This window comes from Diceros bicornis, chromosome 35 (assembly GCF_020826845.1).
Source record: "Diceros bicornis minor isolate mBicDic1 chromosome 35, mDicBic1.mat.cur, whole genome shotgun sequence".
In the NCBI taxonomy this organism is placed as follows: domain Eukaryota; kingdom Metazoa; phylum Chordata; class Mammalia; order Perissodactyla; family Rhinocerotidae; genus Diceros; species Diceros bicornis.
Window position 1 is genome coordinate 1,121,004 of NC_080774.1, and position 17,737 is coordinate 1,138,740.

The 17,737-nt window shown below is 49.0% G+C and overlaps 1 protein-coding gene across 18 annotated transcripts in view; it reads right to left on the reverse strand.

Annotated features, from left to right (window-relative positions):
* EP400 (E1A binding protein p400) overlaps positions 1–12,845 on the reverse strand; it is a 126,378-nt gene extending 113,533 nt beyond the window's left edge. For 17 of the 18 annotated variants that reach the window (XR_009216824.1, XM_058531196.1, XM_058531195.1 and 14 more), the window contains exon 1: positions 12,744–12,845. The gene's annotated coding sequence lies outside the window, so the exon portion shown is untranslated. Of the gene's footprint in view, positions 1–1,587; positions 1,759–12,743 lie in introns of all 18 variants that reach the window. The other variant, XM_058531187.1, reaches the window with a different exon arrangement.
* Positions 12,846–17,737: the final 4,892 nt, after the last annotated feature.

A 17,737-nucleotide genomic window follows, 5' to 3' on the forward strand; every position in this document is an offset into this window, starting at 1 on the left:
AATAGAAATGACACTTTTATTAAATAAAAATTACAGAACAAAAAAATGTTACAACTACTGATGGACACATTGAGAAAATTCTATCTAAATTCTAACCACAAATCATTCACCAAAATAAACGAAACACTTTTATAAGCTAACATTCCAAGTTTAATACTAAATGTAAAAAAATCAAAACAGAAAAACTTAAAGAATACAGAAGTGAACACTTACTAAAGCTCTGAAGGGAATTCAATTTCCTAAACATAAAAACAGTAAAGCTGCATCTGAAAAGACAGATGGATTTAAAGACATGCAATTTAAAAATGTTTAAAACTCCAAAGAGGGCCGGTCCCGTGACTTAGAGGTTAAGTGTGCGCGCTCCGCTACTGGCGGCCCGGGTTCGGATCCCGGGTGCACTTCTCTGGCCATGCTGAGGCCGCGTCCCACATACAGCAACTAGCAAGATGTGCAACTATGACATACAACTATCTACTGGGGCTTTGGGGAAAAAAGGAGGAGGGCTGGCAATAGATGTTAGCTCAGAGCCGGTCTTCCTCAGCAAAAAGAGGAGGATTAGCATGGATGTTAGCTCAGGGCTGATCTTCCTCACAAAAAAATTAAATAAATAAATAAATAAATAAATAAATAAATAAATAAATAAATAAATAAAACTCCAAAGTAAATCATCAAAATCAAAAACCACATTTCTTGGGAAGAAAATTTGAAGTAATTACAACAAATGGCTCTGACCAGTACCATAAAAAGCACTCCTACAGGGGCTGGCCCGGTGGCAAAGTGGTTAAGTTTGCATGCTCCGCTTTGGTGGCCTTAGGTTCACAGGTTCAGATCCTGGGTGCAGACCTACACACCGTTCATCAAGCCATGCTGTGGTGGCATCCCACATACAAAATAGAGAAAAACTGGCACAGATGTTAGCTCAGGGCCAGTCTTGCTCACCAAAAGAAAAAGCACTCCTATAAATTAATAAAACACTGAAATCCCAATAGAAAAATGAATTAAGGACAAGAAGAGACAGTTCACAAAAGAAGAAAAACATCTACAGAAGCAGCTTAGAGGAAAACGTCCAACCTCACTACTAATAAAAGCAACAGACTGGAATAACTTCCAGATCCACTCGGCCAAGGCTCTAAATGACACACTGGTGCCCTGCCGCCCCTGCTAAGGGGTGTGGGAGCAGACAGGAGACGGAGCAGCCATCTCGAAGGGTTCAGAGCCCAGAACGTGCCTAACAGGGTGGGCGACAGACAGTGGTGGGAAAGCAGAAGGGACCCAGCTGCCCTCATTACCTTTGACCTACTAATCCCACCTCTGGAATCTCTCTTAAGGAAATTCACTACCTATTCTTTTAAAAATTGTGCATAAAAAACACTCATTGCAGAAGACAGTAAAGGTAAAAAGAAGTGTAACCAGAAATACCCGATGTCCCAGTTCTAGATGGAGACTGTGATAAAAATGGAAAAACTTCCAGATATATTAAGTGAAAAAAGCAGAATACGGTACAGTATAACCAACAGAACCACTGTTCTGTTAAAAATACAAATTAAAAAACTATCCACTGAAACATACGGAAATATGAATACTGACCTTTACGTGGCGAAGGAATAAAACAGCTGGAACAGCCACACAATGGAGCCGCCTCAGCAACAGAAGGACTGTGCTCCTGACACCCCCACACCAGGATGAGTTGCAAGATGCCAAAGAGCAGAGCCAGACTCAAGGGCCACGTACTGTGGGTCACTGACATGACATGACATTCTGGAACAGGTCAAACCACAGGGACAGAGATTAAACAGAACCTGACAGGCTGAAGGTGGGAGGAGCTGACTCGAGAGGCAGAACTGAATCCAGGGGAGTGGAAACACTTCTATATTTGAGTTGTGATGATGGTTACAAGACTGAGTGTGTTCGTCCAAATTCACAGAACTGTACACTAAAGTGTGAACTTTGCTACGTGTAAATTACACCTCAACTTTTTTAAAATGTGGTTCCTGACTTCAGTGAGCTAAGAGTTAAGTTAGAGAAGCAAACTCAATCAATTATAATGTTAAAAAACTGCTTATTAAAGCAGCGTTCCCCAAAAATGTGGGACAGGTATCCGATGGAGAGCAAAGCTACCACCAACGGCAAAACAACTTTTTTTACTTTTAACCACTATGTTTCTTCTTTTTGTTTTTTAATAATTTTATTTATTTTCCCCCAAAGCCCCAGTAGATAGTTGTATGTCATAGTTGCACATCCTTCTAGTTGCTGTATGTGGGACACGGCCTCAGCATGGCCAGAGAAGCAGTGCGTCGGTGCGCGCCCAGATCCGAACCGGGGCCGCCAGCAGCGGAGCGCACGCACTTAACCGCTAAGCCACGGGGCCAGCCCTTAACCACTATGTTTCTAATTTTAATGTCCATCAGAAAAAGCTGGAGCAAACCCGTGAAGCTCACGCTTCGAGGAGCACGCTGCTCAGGAGGAGGCTGAGGTCAGTGGCGCTGGATTACAGCACTGATGCAGCCTGGCAAGGAGAAGATCACCAGGTGCCATGCTCACCAGTGCCAGTGGCAGGGATGGTGCCAACCACAGGCTCAGTGTCTGTGCCTGCTACTGCTCTCCCAGGGTGATGCTGACATCATAAAGAGGCACATCTGGATGCCGGGAAAACGCCACTCTAAGAAATACCTATCTGGGCCCTATTCTCAGTGTAGGGCAGGGGTCCCCAGGCCAGAATCTGAGAGAGTGAGGGGTAGAGGTTCAGGAGACTGGGTACTCATAGCCCCTACTCTCAGCCCACCCGCTGGGCCTGGAGCTGCTGCCGCTGCCCTGCCCTCCCTGCCCAGAGTCCAGGCAGCTACGGATTGGGAATCCTTTTCTTCCCCTTCAGCAAGTAGAGAGCTCAAGTCATGAGCTTTGCCCGCCTGGCAAACCCATCTCCCTCTCTGCCTCCACATTTCCCCAAACAGAACCAGCCCTCTGGCCAGTCTCCCCGGCTTTGGGTAGTTCTGCTACGTAAATAGCTCCCAGGCTGGACTGAGAGCAAGGTGAAGGGGAGGGGAAGAGGAGCTGGGACATAGCAAGCACAAACTCAGGACAAAAGGAACAGACAGATCATGATGGGTGTGGAGGGCAGACGGAGAGCTACAAGTAGTGTCTGGGAATATTTTCATGTGGGAATTCCAGAAAGCAACTTGGCAGTAGGTATCAGGAGTCTTACAGCACATTCACATCTTCTGACCCAGTAATCCAACTTCTAGATCGACCTAAGAACAAAATCAGAGCTGTGTCCCGATATACAAGGATGTCCATTGAAATATTATTTATAGCAAAAAGGTGGCAAGTCTAACAATAAAGATCAATAAACTTTGATACATCTATGCAACAAAATGTTAATACTGAATATGTGACAGTGTACACTTTGGTTTTTTCCTGCTACCTTTCTATGCTTTCCAAATTTATCCTTAATTGGCATGTGTCTCAGTCATTGGTGCTGTTCACCAAACACTCCTGATTCTCCTCCCAGTCACAACACAGGTGGGCACTTCTCTGCCCTGGGTTGGTGTGCTCACATGACTTGCTCTGGCAATGACGAGGCCATGCTGTTGGCAACACTGACTCCTTCGCACCTTGGCAGTATATGGAAGCACGGAGATGAGCACAACAGAGCAAGTTAACTGCAGGGAGCATGTGGCATGCACTATGTCCTCTTGTTGGATGCCACTGGCACCTGGGGTGTTCCTGTTAACTGCGAGAATCGGGTTTATCGTGGCTGATCCAGCACAGATGTAAGAAAACAAGATATCATAGCCAGAAGAAACGCCAACCCTCTACTCTGGCCCATCCCACAAACCTGGGCAGTTCTCGTCCTTAAGAAAGAAGACCCCTGCTTCCATATCTGTCCTTGCCTCTCTGCCACCTCCAGCAGTTGTTCACCCAGAGAGCCTTACAGGGTTCTGTGGGGTCCACAAATCTGTGCCTCACCAAGATCTGCACCCAAGAGAACAACGCCTCCCACAGACAGACTCCTGTATTAAAGAGTTTCTGACTGCTATGGAAATTTTAAAAATAAAAAGTCATTTTACAAGGGATTAATCTCCATAATATATAAAGAACTCACACAACTGAATGACAAAAAAACAAACAACCCAGTCAAAAAACGGGCAGAGGAACAGACACTTCTCCAAAGAAGATGTACAGATGGCCAATAGGCACATGAAAAGATGATCAACATCATTAATCGTCAGGGAAATGCAAATCAAAACCACACTAAGATGTCACCTCACGCCCAATCACCAAGACAAAAAACAACAAATGTTGGAGGGCCGGCCCGTGGCTTAGCGGTTAAGTAAGCACTCCGATACTGGCGGCCTGGGTTCGGATCCCAGGCACGCACCGACGCACCGCTTCCCCGGCCATGCTGAGGCCGCGTCCCACATACAGCAACTAGAAGCATGTGCAACTATGACATACAACTATCTACTGGGGCTTTGGGGGAAAAAAAGGAGGAGGATTGGCAATAGATGTTAGCTCAGAGCTGGTCTTCCTCAGCAAAAAGAGGAGGATTAGCATGGATGTTAGCTCAGGGCTGATCTTCCTCACCAAAAAAAAAAAAAAAGAGAGAGAGAGAGACTTGGTGAGAATTAAAAAAAAAAAATGTTGGAGAGGATGTGGAGAAACAGGAACCCTCATACACAGCTGGTGGGAATGCAAACTGGTGCAGCCTCTATGCAAAACGGTATGGAGATTCCTCAAAAAATTAAAAATAGAAATACCCTATGATCCAGCTATCCCACTACTGGGAATCTATCCAACGAACCTGAAATCAACAATCCAAAGAGGCTTATGCACCCCTATGTCCATTGCAGCATTATTCACCATAGCCAAGAAGTGGAAGCAACCCAAGTGTCCCTCGACTGATGATTGGATCAAGAAGATGTGGTATATATATACAATGGAATACTACTCAGCCATAAAAAAAAACAAAATCGCCCCATTTGCAACAACATGGATGGACCTGGAGGGTATTATGTTAAGTGAAATAAGCCAGAAAGAGAAAGACAAACACCACATGATCTCACTCATATGTGCAATATAAACCAACACATGGACAGAGAAAACTGTATTGTGGTTACCAGGGGCAATGGGGTAGGGGGTGGGCACAAGGGGTGAAGCGAGACATGTATATGGTGATGGACAAACAAAAATGTACAACCAAAAATTTCAGTGTTATAAACTATTAAAACATGAATAAAAAATAAATAAATAAATGTCATTTTAAAGCATTACTAAATTCCTAATAGCTTTCTGTGATTCCAGAGAATTAAAATCCAAACTTGCTTAAATCAATTCATTTAGTAAAGTAAAAGATCCACCCCAAGTGCTGCCCACCCCCACAAAAATTACTCCAGGGTTGAGGGGGATCAAACCATAAAAATATTTTAAAACATGAGAATATCTTTATCATCTTGGGGTGGAGAAGAGTTTCCTAAACACGACATGAAACCTAGAAACAATATTTATTTAAAAAATAATAATAATAGACAGATGTTACTAAAAAACACATTACAATAAAAAAGTCAAAGAGGCTGATAAAAATTTTTGAAGCATAACAGACAAAAGGTTACTCATCCCTAATATATCAAGAAGTCTCACAAATCAAAAAGATCCAAACAACCCAAGAAGAAAAGAGGATATTAACAGCAATTCCGCAAGAAATACAAATGATGATAACACCAAAAATGCTCAACCCTGTTGATAAAGAAATACGAAATAAAGTAAGACAACTGTTTGTTGTTTGGCAGTCAGCAAAGATCAAAAAGACTGATGCTGTTCAGGCTCAGTAAGGCTTCTGGGGAGGAGGAACCCTATTTACACATGAGGTAAGGAGAGCCAGCTATTGCTCTGAAGGATGATCTGGCATTACGCATCACAATTTTAATGTGTATTGATCAAGGAACTCTACTTCTAGGGATCATTCACAAAAGTGCACAACTGTCCAAGGATGTCCCTTATAATATTATTTATAATATCAAAAATTATCAACAATGTAAATGCCCACCTACAGAGGATTTTGACAAAATCTGGTATAGCCACCCCTAAGAGGGAGCCACTAAAAAAGAATGGGGAAATCTGTACGTACTGAAATTATATATCTTGAGTAAAGCTGAACGTGTGTATTGGAACGTTTTTAAAAATTCAATATGACTACATGTATATAGGGGTTTATGTATTTCTATGTGTCTCTGTATGTACACATTAGAAGACACATCTCTGGCCAACCACAGCTGCGTGTAGTGTAAGGGAGCACCATCAGACTGTGCTCACAGATGAACTACCAGCAACTAGAACAGAGCCTGGCACTTCAGAGACACTCAGTAGGTACCTGGGTGAGTAAACAAGTGAGTGGGAGAAAAGCAGAGGAGGAGTAAATTACTAGAGTATCAGCGTGCTAGAGACCAAGACTGAAGAAACAGAGAGAGCCAGGGCTCAGGGGGCCAATTACACTCCACTGGAGAGTTCTTGCATCACCCTGAAGGGAGAGGCTGGCGATCGTGGGTGCCCGGGATAAATCCAGACCAAAGACTGTTTGTACCATTCTGTACAATGTGGTCTGCTGTCTGGATTTATTTCAGTCAATATTTTTAAATCATGAGATTTCACACAAAATCTCAAGTTGTCAGCTTCATTCATTAGAAAATCCAAGTACCGGCCACTTGGGCCACTGGGCCACATCCCACCAGGCAACAGCCAGCTGGAGCTGAGCAGAGGCTCCAAGCCACCCAGTTCACTACTACCATGGTGCCCCCGCCAAAGCCAAGGGCCAGGTGCTGTTCAGCACCCAGGGAGCACGGCTGTGACAGTAGAGAAGTGTTTCTCCACATCCACGTCACTGTTAAGAGTGCACTTCAGGGGCCAGCCCCATGGCGTAGCGGTTAAGTGCACACGCTCCGCTGCTGGCGGCCCGGGTTCGGATCCTGGGCGCAGACCGACTCACTGCTTCTCCGGCCATGCTGAGGCCGTGTCCCACATACAGCAACTAGAAGGACGTGCAGCTATGACATACAACTATCTACTGGGGCTTTGGGGGAAAATAAATAAATAAAATTATGTCCAATAAAAGAGTCTAGAAGCAATGACACTCCACAAATATCTGCTTACTTTTGCAAAAAAGGAAGTCAGGAAGAATAAGCCGGACATGAACGAGGCTGGCAATGTACAGGGAGTGGTGTGAATAGAGTGGCAGGGCAGAGAAGAAAATGATACTTCTGAGTAACCACCTCGTGTCATCTTGACTTCTGGAATCATGTTCAAGTGTTACATATTCAAAAAACAAAATTGAATCAACAGGATGAAGAACTCCCTAAAACTGAATACAAATAGAAACAAATGAATCTAACTCTGGTAAGGACAGCATGGTCCCCAATGGAATAGGGAAGGAAGGGTTCACCGAACAACCCTGTGGTGCTAGATAACAAATGGGAATACCAACGCAGGATTTTTTCCCTTAAAACACACCTCCTAATTCTGCCTAGTGAAATGGCCTGAAAGCAACAACATCCTAGGAGAACCAAGGAAACCTAGGGGCAGCGAGGCTGAGGCAAGATGACAAGCAGGCAGCTCCACAGAACAAGCAGCAACACAGACAGCCTGGCCCCAGGCAGTGATGGAAGACACAGAAAAGAAGGGTAAGAAACATTTAAGACAGCATTCTCCGCCATTTTAACCTTCTCCATCTTTGAACAAATAAAACCACGCCCTCGTTTAGCATTATTTGAATTTCAAACTAAAGTTAATGACAGGACTAAAAACAAATCAAGAGAGTAAGATTAAGTGAAGCTACTCCTTTCCACCTGGACTCTATACAAACAGAGATGCTGATATACATTCACTCACACTCGTGAAAACCAGTGAAAGGTGAGATGGGCAGGCCTGAGAAACAGCCAGGGCGGGGTTAAGATGGACTAGGATGAAGAGCGATGCTCAGGGCACCCGGTGAGCTGTGTCTCCTGCAGTCCACACAGAGCAGGCCTGTGCGCGGCTGAAATGTGCTCAGTGTTGGCAGATGGAGTCCGAGGCCCACGAGATCCAGGCCACCACCCCATGTGGTGGTTTTGTAAGAAAGCAGCTCAAGGAGAGCCAGGGCTGGGACGGAGAGTGAACCCCACCAGCACGGCGGTGGCAGCTACACCACAAGGACCTTCACTCCAAACACTCCATGTCTAGCCACAGGAAACCTCTCTCTTTTCCCAAAAAAGCACTACCATCCTCCAGAACCTTCCCCTAAAGAGAATGCTCCCGCCCTCTAAGCACACACTAGGACTCTGGGACCTCAGGGAACACAAAGACCCCGTTCCAGTCACAGACCCTGGAGGCCGAGCTGGGCAACCACAAACTCTCTGACAGAAGAAAAGGTTAATTCCCATGCAAGATAAGCACTGAGACAAAGAAAGCTGAGCGAGGAGGGGACAGAGAGAGAGCACCAACAGAATTCACTGCCAGGAAACAGAAAACAGATAGACCCTGCAGATGGTCCATTATAAGACATCACGCTGCCAGTGTGGGACATCCCATAGGGCCTCCCATAGGGCCACTTGGCACAAAGAGGATGCAAGGTCCAGTGGATGAATCCTTCCTTGAATGGCCTCAAGCCTTCCCACCTCCAGCTTGACTCCCTCCCTTTCATCTCTACCTACCAAACCGAAGCCTACATCAAACCTCACCCCCAGGGGGCAGGCCCGGTGGCGTAGCACTTAAATTCGCACATTCGGCTTAGGCATCCCTAGGCAGCCCAGGATTCTCCAGTTCCGATCCTGGGCACGGACCTACTCACCGCTCATCAAGCCATGCTGAGGTGGTATCCCACACAGAAGAGCTACAACTCTACAAGTATGATACACAACTACGTACTGGGGCTTTGGGGAGGAAAAAAAAAGAGAGAGAGGAAAATTGGCAACAGATGTTAGCACAGGGCCAATTTTCCTTAAGAAAAACACAAAAAAACCTCACCTCCTGCATGAGTCTATCCCCCCTCTAACTCACAGCATGTGAAGTCCACCCTCAGCATCCACTATGATTGTATGCCCAGATCCCTACCAAATCCACCTGCTTTACAAAAGAATCACTGTGTTAATTTATTCACTCAACAAATATTTATCAAGTGCTTACTCCATTAGACGCTTTTTTTTTGTGAGGAAGGAAGATCAGCCCTGAGCTAACATCCACGCTAATCCTCCTCTTTTTTTTTTTTTTTTTGCTGAGGAAGAGCAGCTATGAGCTAACACCTATTGCCAATCCTCCTCCTTTTTTTCCCGCAAAGTCCCAGTGGATCGTTGTATGTCATAGTTGCACATCCTTCTAGTTGCTGTATGTGGGACACGGCCTCAGCATGGCCCGAGAAGCGGTGCGTCAGTGCACACCCGGGATCCGAACCCGGGCCGCCAGTGGCGGAGCGTGCACACTTAACCCCTAAGCCACGGGGCCGGCCCTCCATTAGACGCTATTTGAAGCACTGGGGGTGCAAGAGTGAACAAAGCATAGTTGCAATAACAGGCAATAACAAAGCAGTGAGGGCCAGACCATAAGTGCAAGGGTAAAGCTCCGGCGGGGTAAGGGATGCAGCTGGTGAGCAAGGTGGGCAAGGTGCCCATTACGCAGGAGCCTCTCCGAAGGGGGACTTCTGACGAGAGAGCTCACTGAGTGAGAGTCAGACCCATGAGTACCTAGGGACCTGATGTTCCAGGCGGAGCCAACACATGCCCAGGCCTTGAGCATGTGGCTGGAGCCAGGGGACAAGGAGTGGGGTGCAGGGACAGAAGGTCACAGGGGCAGCAGGGACCTGGTCACAAGGAGCTTCATAAACTGCCTTTACGCACTCAGGCTTTTTTCCTGAGGGAGATGAGAAACCATGGAGGGCTTTGAGTAAAGAAGTGCACGACCTGATTTCTGTTTTAAAAACATCACCCAGCTGCTGTGTTGAGAGTCAACTGCAGAGCAGCTCGAGTGAGCAGGGAGCGCAGGCAGGAGGTCGTTGGAATAACCCAGATGAGAGACAACATGGGGGACTTGAACGACAGCTGTAGCCCAGGAGGCAGTGAGGAGCAGTGGGGTTTGAGATGAATTTTGAAAGTGGTGACAGATCAGATTTAGAATGTGGAAGAAATGCAGAGATCACACAAGGATTCTGATCTGAGCAACCAGAAGAATGGAGCTGCCTCCGACTGAGATGCAACAGTACGAAGCAGGTTTCACACAAGTAAAAGTGGTGGTTTGGAGTGGGAAGATCCAGCCAGGACATACGCGTTCAGGACATGCTGACATGTGACTGACAGTCATGACACAGGATGAGATCACCTGGGTGTACAGACCAGAGACGACGTCTGAGGACTGGCCTGAAGTATTACATTTAGAGGTAAGGGAGATGAGAAGGAACCAGCAGGGAGACTAGGGGTAGCAGCCAGCAAGGTAAAAGGAGAACAGAGTGGCGTCTCAGTGGCATAGTGAGACAGTATTTGAAGGAAGCCATGGGCACTCCGGTCAAAGGCTGCCCAGAGGGGGCCTTGGCAATGTGGCTCCACCAGTACCCCAAGAAGAGCTGTTTCAGAGGAGAGGTGGGACCAAAAACCTAACTGAGGTTGTTTCAACAGAAATGGGAAGGGAGGGAAATGGTGACAGAGAGTACACGATTCTTTGCAATTCTGGTATAAAAGGAAGCTAAGACCTAGAAACGACAGCTAGAAGGTTTGTATGTTGATGAGGATACTTTGGAGAGAAGATAAACTTAAGGCAAGAAAAGAATATTAAGGGGCCAGCCTCGTGGCTTAGCAGTTAACAGCGCGCGCTCCGCTACTGGCGGCCCACATTCGGATCCCGGGCGCGCACCGACGCACCGCTTCTCTGGCCATGCTGAGGCCGCGTTCCACATACAGCAACTAGAAGGATGTGCAACTATGACACACAACTATCTACTGGGGCTTTGGGGGAAAAAAAGGAGGAGGATTTGCAATAGATGTTAGCTCAGAGCCAGTCTTCCTCAGCAAAAAAAAAAAAAAAAAAGAGGAGGATTAGCATAGATGTTAGCTCAGGGCTGATCGTCCTCACAAAAGAAAAAAAAGAATATTAAACGGCCTTGAGTAAGCAAGAAAGGGTGGATCCAATACAAGAGATTAAATAAACTAATGGTCCACAAATACTACAGCACTAACAGCAATTACTGCACAGGTTTAATGGCACATGATCATGCTAACTACGTTTTTAAAAGCACATAGGGCCGGCCCGGTGGCTTGGCGGTTAAGTGCGCGCGCTCCGCTGCTGGTAGCCCGGGTTCGGATCCCAGGCGCGCACCGACGCACCGCTTCTCCGGCCATGCTGAGGCCGTGACCCACATACACCAACTAGAGGAATGTGCAGCTATGACATACGGCTATCTACTGGGGCTTTGGGAGAAAAATAAATAAATAAGTAAATAAAATTATAAAAAAAAAAAAAGAGATTTAAAAAAATAAATAAATAAATAAAAGCACATAAAATTACATTATACAATCTCAACTATAAAAAAAAAACAAAACAGGGGCCAGCCCAGTGGCGCAGCGGTTAAGTGCACGCTCCTCTTCGGTGGCCCGGGGGTCGCAGGTTCTGGTCCCGGCACCCACCGACACACCGCTTGTCAGGCCATGCTGTGGCGGTGTCCCATATAAAGTGGAGGAAGATGGGCAGAGATGTTAGCCCAGAACCAATCTTCCTCAGCAAAAAAGAGGAGGATTGTCATCTGATGTTAGCTCAGGGGTGCTCTTCCTCACACACACACACAAATTACATAAATAGGACAAAGGGCCATAAAGAAAATGTTAACTGTGCTTATCTTTGGGTGGTAGAATGATTTAAAATTTTAAAACACTTTTACGTTTTTCCCAAGCATTCAGAAAGCATATCTGTCTTACTGGTTCCACTAAAAAGTTAGAATACCACTGTACTGCACATAGCATGTAAAAAATTCATCAGAGAATGAAACCCAGCTCTAACGCAGGGATAAGCACTACTGGCACTGCGCTACGCTCTTTTTCTCTGACAGACAAGGTGACATCGGAGCAGAGACCTGAGGGCTGCAGATCCCTGGGAAAAGTGTTCTCGGCCGAGGGGGCGGAGGGAACAGCCAGTGCAAAGGCCCGGAGACCTTCGGGGGAGGACCAGCGGGCCCGGGAGCGATGGATAAACATTCCGAGCGCCCCGCAGGGCTGTGGCCCAGAGCCGGGTCTGGATTCGCCCCGGTGTCCCTTACGGACTGGTTTGACAATTCGCGGTCCCTCGGCACCCGCTCCCCCTGCGAGGGCGGGAGGGTCTCGCGCGCACAGCCAATGCAGGGGGAGGCCCACCCTGTCCAAAGGGTCGGGCACCAAAACCCGAGAACCAAACCAAAACACGGCGCCGGGCCCCCGCCGACCTCAGCCGCGCGACGCCCCGCGGGCCGGCCGACTGGGGTCTGCAGAGCCCCGGCGGCGAGCTGTGTCCCCGTCGTCACACCAGGCTTCGCGCGGCGCCCCCCACCCCGTCCACGCACCCGGGCGCTCCAGGGAGGGCCGGGGAGCCGGCCGCACGCCCCCGCCCCGCCCCCGCCCCCGCCCCGCCACAGAGCCCGCCTCCCCGCCGCCCCACAGCGCACACGGCGGCCGCGGCCTGCGCTCGCGCGACGCCCGGGGCCGGCGGGGGCGGCGGGCCCCTCAGCGCGGCCCCTCGGGGGCCCCCGCGCCCGCGCCCCCACCTACCCGGGGCCTGGCCAGCGCTCCGGCCGCGTCGGGCTGGGGACCGGGGACTGGCGTCCGGGGCGAGACGGCGCCGCTCCGCTCGGCGCATCCGGGGCCGCGGGGGGAGGAAGCGGCGGCGCGCCCGCTACGGCGCGCCGGAAGGGACGCGCCCGCGCCCGCGCCCGCAGCTGCGCGTCGGCGGCTGGCGTGACGTCGGCGTGACGTCGGCGGGGCGGGAGGCGTCGAGACGGCCGGGAGGGCTAGAGAGGCCAGGCGAGGGCGCGATGGGCCGACGGCGAACCGGGGCGGTGCGCGAGGGGGCTGCGGGGGCGCGGCGCGGCCGTGAGCTCGCTCCTCCGGTGGGAGCGCCCAGTGGGCGCCGGCTGTATGCCGGGGAGGAGACCGCGAGTGGCCACCAGCGGAAGGCGGGGTCGACTGCCCGCCGGGCTGGGAAGAGGCCGGCGCGGCGATCGCGGGCGCCCGGCCGGGAGGGTCCGGGAAGGAGGGAGGCGGGGCTGTGAGCGGGGTCCGCGGTCGGGAACCGGGGTGAGGCCCCCTGCTGCGGGTTGGGAAGTGAGCAAAAAGCGAGGTGGAGCAAAGGAGGCCATCTCTCTCAGAAATTACTTGGCTTTTCAACAAATGGGGCCTGGGAACCTGAGGGTCCGCCTGGAAAACTGACGTTGGACCCCGCCTCTCATCATATGCAAAAGTGACCTCAAACTGGATCAAAGACCTACGTGTAAATGCTAGAATTACAGAATTCTAAGAGTAAAACATGCATGTAAATCTGGATTCCGCGGTGGTTTCTTAGATATGACACCAAAAGCACAAGTAACAAAAGAAAAAATAGATACACTGGACAGCATCAGAATTAAAAGCGTTTGTGCTTCAAATGACACTATTAAGAGAAGACAGACCAGGTGCTGGCCCCATGGCTTAGCGGTTAAGTGCGCGCGCTGGACTACTGGCGACCGGGTTGGGATCTGGGGAGCACACCAGCGCGCTGCTTGTCCAGCCATGCTGAGGCCGCATCCCACATACAGCAACTAGAAGGATGTGCAGCTATGACATACAACTATCTACTGGGGCTTTGGGGAGACAAAGGGGGAAAAAGGGAGGAGGATTGGCAATAGATGTTACCTTAGGGCCAGTCTTCCTGAGCAAAAAGAGGAGGATTGGCATGGATGTTAGCTCACGGCTGAGCTTCCTCACAAAAAAAAAAAAAAGAGAGAGAAGACATCCCACAGAATGGAGAAAATATTTGCCAATCATATACCTTATAAGGGACTTGTATCCAGAATAAAGAACTTACAACTCAACAAGTAAAAGAAATAATTTTAGGGGCCGGCCCATGGCATAGTGATTAAGTGCGCACAACTCCGATGCTGGCAGCCCAGGGTTCAGATCCCGGGCGTGCACTGATGCACCGCTTGTCAGGCCATGCTGTGGCCACATCCCATATAGTGGAGGAAGATGGGCACGGATGTTAGCCCAGGGCCAGCATGAGGAAGACCGGCCCTGGGCTAACATCTATTGCCAATCCTCCTCCTTTTTTTTTCCCCCAAAGCCCCAGTAGATAGTTGTATGTCATAGTTGCACATCCTTCTAGTTGCTGTACGTGGGACGCGGCCTCAGCATGGCCGGAGAAGCAGTGCGTCGGTCGCGCCTGGGATCCGAACCCGGGCTGCCAGTAGCGCAGCGCACACACTTAACCGCTAAGCCACGGGGCCGGCCCAAGAAATAATTTTTAAATGGACAAAGGACTTGACCAGACATGCAACCAAAGATGATGTATAAATAAGCATCTAAGATGTTCAGCGTCATTAGGGATCAATGAAACACAAGCTACAACTACAATGAGATACCACTTCATCTGTTGGGATGGCTAGAATCAAAAAGTCAGATAATAACAAGTGTTGGTGAGGATGTGGAGAAATCTGAACCCTCATACACTGCTGGCAGGAATTTAAAATGATGCAGCCACTTTGAAAAACATTTTGGCAGTTCCTCAAAAAGTTAAACGTAGAGTTAATATATGACCTAGGAATTCGACTCCTAGGTACATACCCAAGAGAATTAAAACACATATTCACACAAATATTCCTAGCATTATTCATAACAACCAAAAAATGGAAACTGATGAATGGATATCCATCAACTGATGAGTGGATAAACAAAATGTGGTCTATCCATATAATGGAATATTATTCAGCCAAAAAAGGGGGAGTTGAAATATTAACACATGCTACAACATGGATGAACCTTGAAAACATTATGCTAAGTGAAAGAAGCCAGACACAAAAGGCCCATATCTTATGATTCCATTTATATAAAATGTACAGAATAGACAAATCCATAGAGACGGAAAATAGATTAGCAGTTGCCAAGGGTTGTGGGGTGGGGATAGGGAGTGACTGCAACTGGATGTGGGGTTTCCTTTTGGGGTTGATGAAAATGTTGTGAAATTAGGTAGTGCTGATGGTTACACAACTTTGTGGAACTTACTAAAAACCACTGAATTGTGCACTTTGAAAGGATGAGTTTTACAGTATGTGAATTATATCTCAAGAAAAAATTCGATCTTTTTTTTAAAAAAAGAAATGCAGGCTAAAATGATCAACTCCTCGGCAAAATACAGGTGCAAATGCTCTCTGTCATATTAAACACACTGAAAATTTTAAAAAGAAGAAAACTTGGCTATAAAAGGGAGATTAGAGGGGCAGTTGGAAGGGGATAAACTTAGTTGGATAAAGGGGGAATGATTTCACGTTTGTGTAAGTGCTGATAAGGGGGCTCTTTCAACCTTCATTCCACCTTCCTACTTGGCAAAGTTGGAAAGTGAAAACCTGCGTCTGCCTCGCAGTCAGAGTCCCAGCTGCGACAGGCCTCCTGCTTGCTGCGCGTGCACCAGACTGGAGACGGCCACCTCCTTCCTGCTGCTCCTGGTTATGCTTGCTGCCGGCAAGCAGGGCTGACAGACGCAAGTCTCTCCCGCCAGAGAAGTTCAGCGTTGGGTGCCCATCGTCTCGGAGCCAAGGACAGTGGTGGCTTCTTAACCTGAACCCCTCACCCCGGGCCACAGCTCTGGGCTGCTCGTCACACAGCTCCAGGTGGGGGGCCGTTGGTGGTGGCTCTGGGTCCTCCCATCTGCCCCCCACTCCATAGGCAGCATCAGAAACAGGAGGTGCCTTGGTGGGTCAGTTCTGTATTGTTCTGGGAGTCATTCTAGGACGCCCAATCCAAAATCAGGTCATTCAGCCCCTCCAACAGGTTGCAAGCCCCAAATTTCCTGCAGACAATGTCTGCCTGACTAAACACGCAGAGTGGTTTCTGCCTGCAGAGCCAGACTGTGATAGTTTCCCTCTCAGACCCTCTCTAACTGCAGTTGCCACACACAGACCAGAACTGCCTGAAGGATCTTCCCACGTTTTCCTGGATGGCTGATTCCCCGGGCACATCTCCCATGCTGGCTGATGTTGGGATGGAGCAGGGCAGCTGGGGAGGCTGGGACGGCGGCGGCGGCCGCTGAGCTCCTCCCTTGTCCAGGGGAGCCAGCGCCGGGCAGGGAAAGGAGGTGCTGACTCAGGCTCTGCTTGCCCTCCTGCATCCTCGGGAGACACTGCTTTTCTGTTTAAATCTGCCAGAGTTGGCAACAGAGGCTGACAACTGAGACCCTGTCCACACTAACCCCTGACCCTGTTTCTGTGGCCTTTCACCAGGGAAGGAGTAGGTGACCCAATGAAAGGCCGGCCCCAAGATCAGGTTTGCTCCCCTGTCGTTCTGGAAAGTGAAAGACAGGCACTGTCATATTGGCAGGAATCCAGTTCTGAACCACCTCTATGGAGGGCCCGGGCTATCAAAATTAGGGAGCCATTAGAAACCCATCAGGCGGCCAGACCCGTGGCGTAGTGGTTAAGAGCACACGCCCCGCTGCTGGCGGCCCGGGTTCGGATCCCGGGCGCGCACAGATGCACCACTTGTCAGGCCATGCTGGGGCGGCATCCCATATAAAGTGGAGGAAGATGGGCACGGATGTTAGCCCAGACCCAGTCTTCCTCAGCAAAAAGAGGAGGATTGGCAGATGTTAGCTCAGGGCTGAGCTTCCTCAGAAAAAAAAAGAAAAAAAACCCATCAGACCACTGATTCTGCGTCTGGGAATACTCACACGTGAACAAGGATGTACAGGGATGGTCATTGTTCGTAAAATCATAAGACTGGACAAATGTCCACCAGCAGGCTGAACAGTGTGCACCATCTATGTGGAGCCACCAGCGAGAACAGTGCAGACCTCTGTGATCACAAAGACATGCTAAGTTGAGAAAGGCAAGAGTCAGTGTGTAGTGTAAGTCCCCATCCGTGTGAAGGGAAGGGCCAGACATGCCCACATATGCACAAGCTCTCTAGAAGCTGCAAGAAACTACTAAAAGTAGAGCCTCTGGAGAGAGACTCGGGGAATTAGGGAGGGATGGCAACTTCTCTTTTTGGTACTCTGATTATTTTTCCAAGTACATATATATTATTATTTAAAATATCACATACCCATGGATCCTCCAAGGTGCTTTAAGTGGGTCACCCATTAATTACTTGGAGCAATCGGGAGTTGTCTGGTACAGTGGCTTGATTTGACCCTCGAACCAAGACCATGTAGCCTCTCACGGGGAGAACCCCACGGTCCCAGCACTCGTTAGGCCACTTTCTGCCCTGGGAAGTAACTAAAACAGTCCTGTCTGTCACAGGTAAAACTAACATGCTTAAAACCAACCTCCAGTATGTCTCCTCCAAGCCCATCCTGTTCCCGAGCGCCCAGCTGCTCAATTCCTCAAACCCAAAGCCCAAGTCAGCCTTAACCCCTCCCTCCTGTCCCCACCCCAGTGCACCGGGCAGCTGTGAGCCATATTGTTTCTCTGAAGCAAATACAGCACTCCTCACTCCACCTCTCCACCACCACACCCCGCCCCCACATCACCACTAGTCTCCTATACCATCTACCCACCCCCCCCAGCCGCCCTCCACAC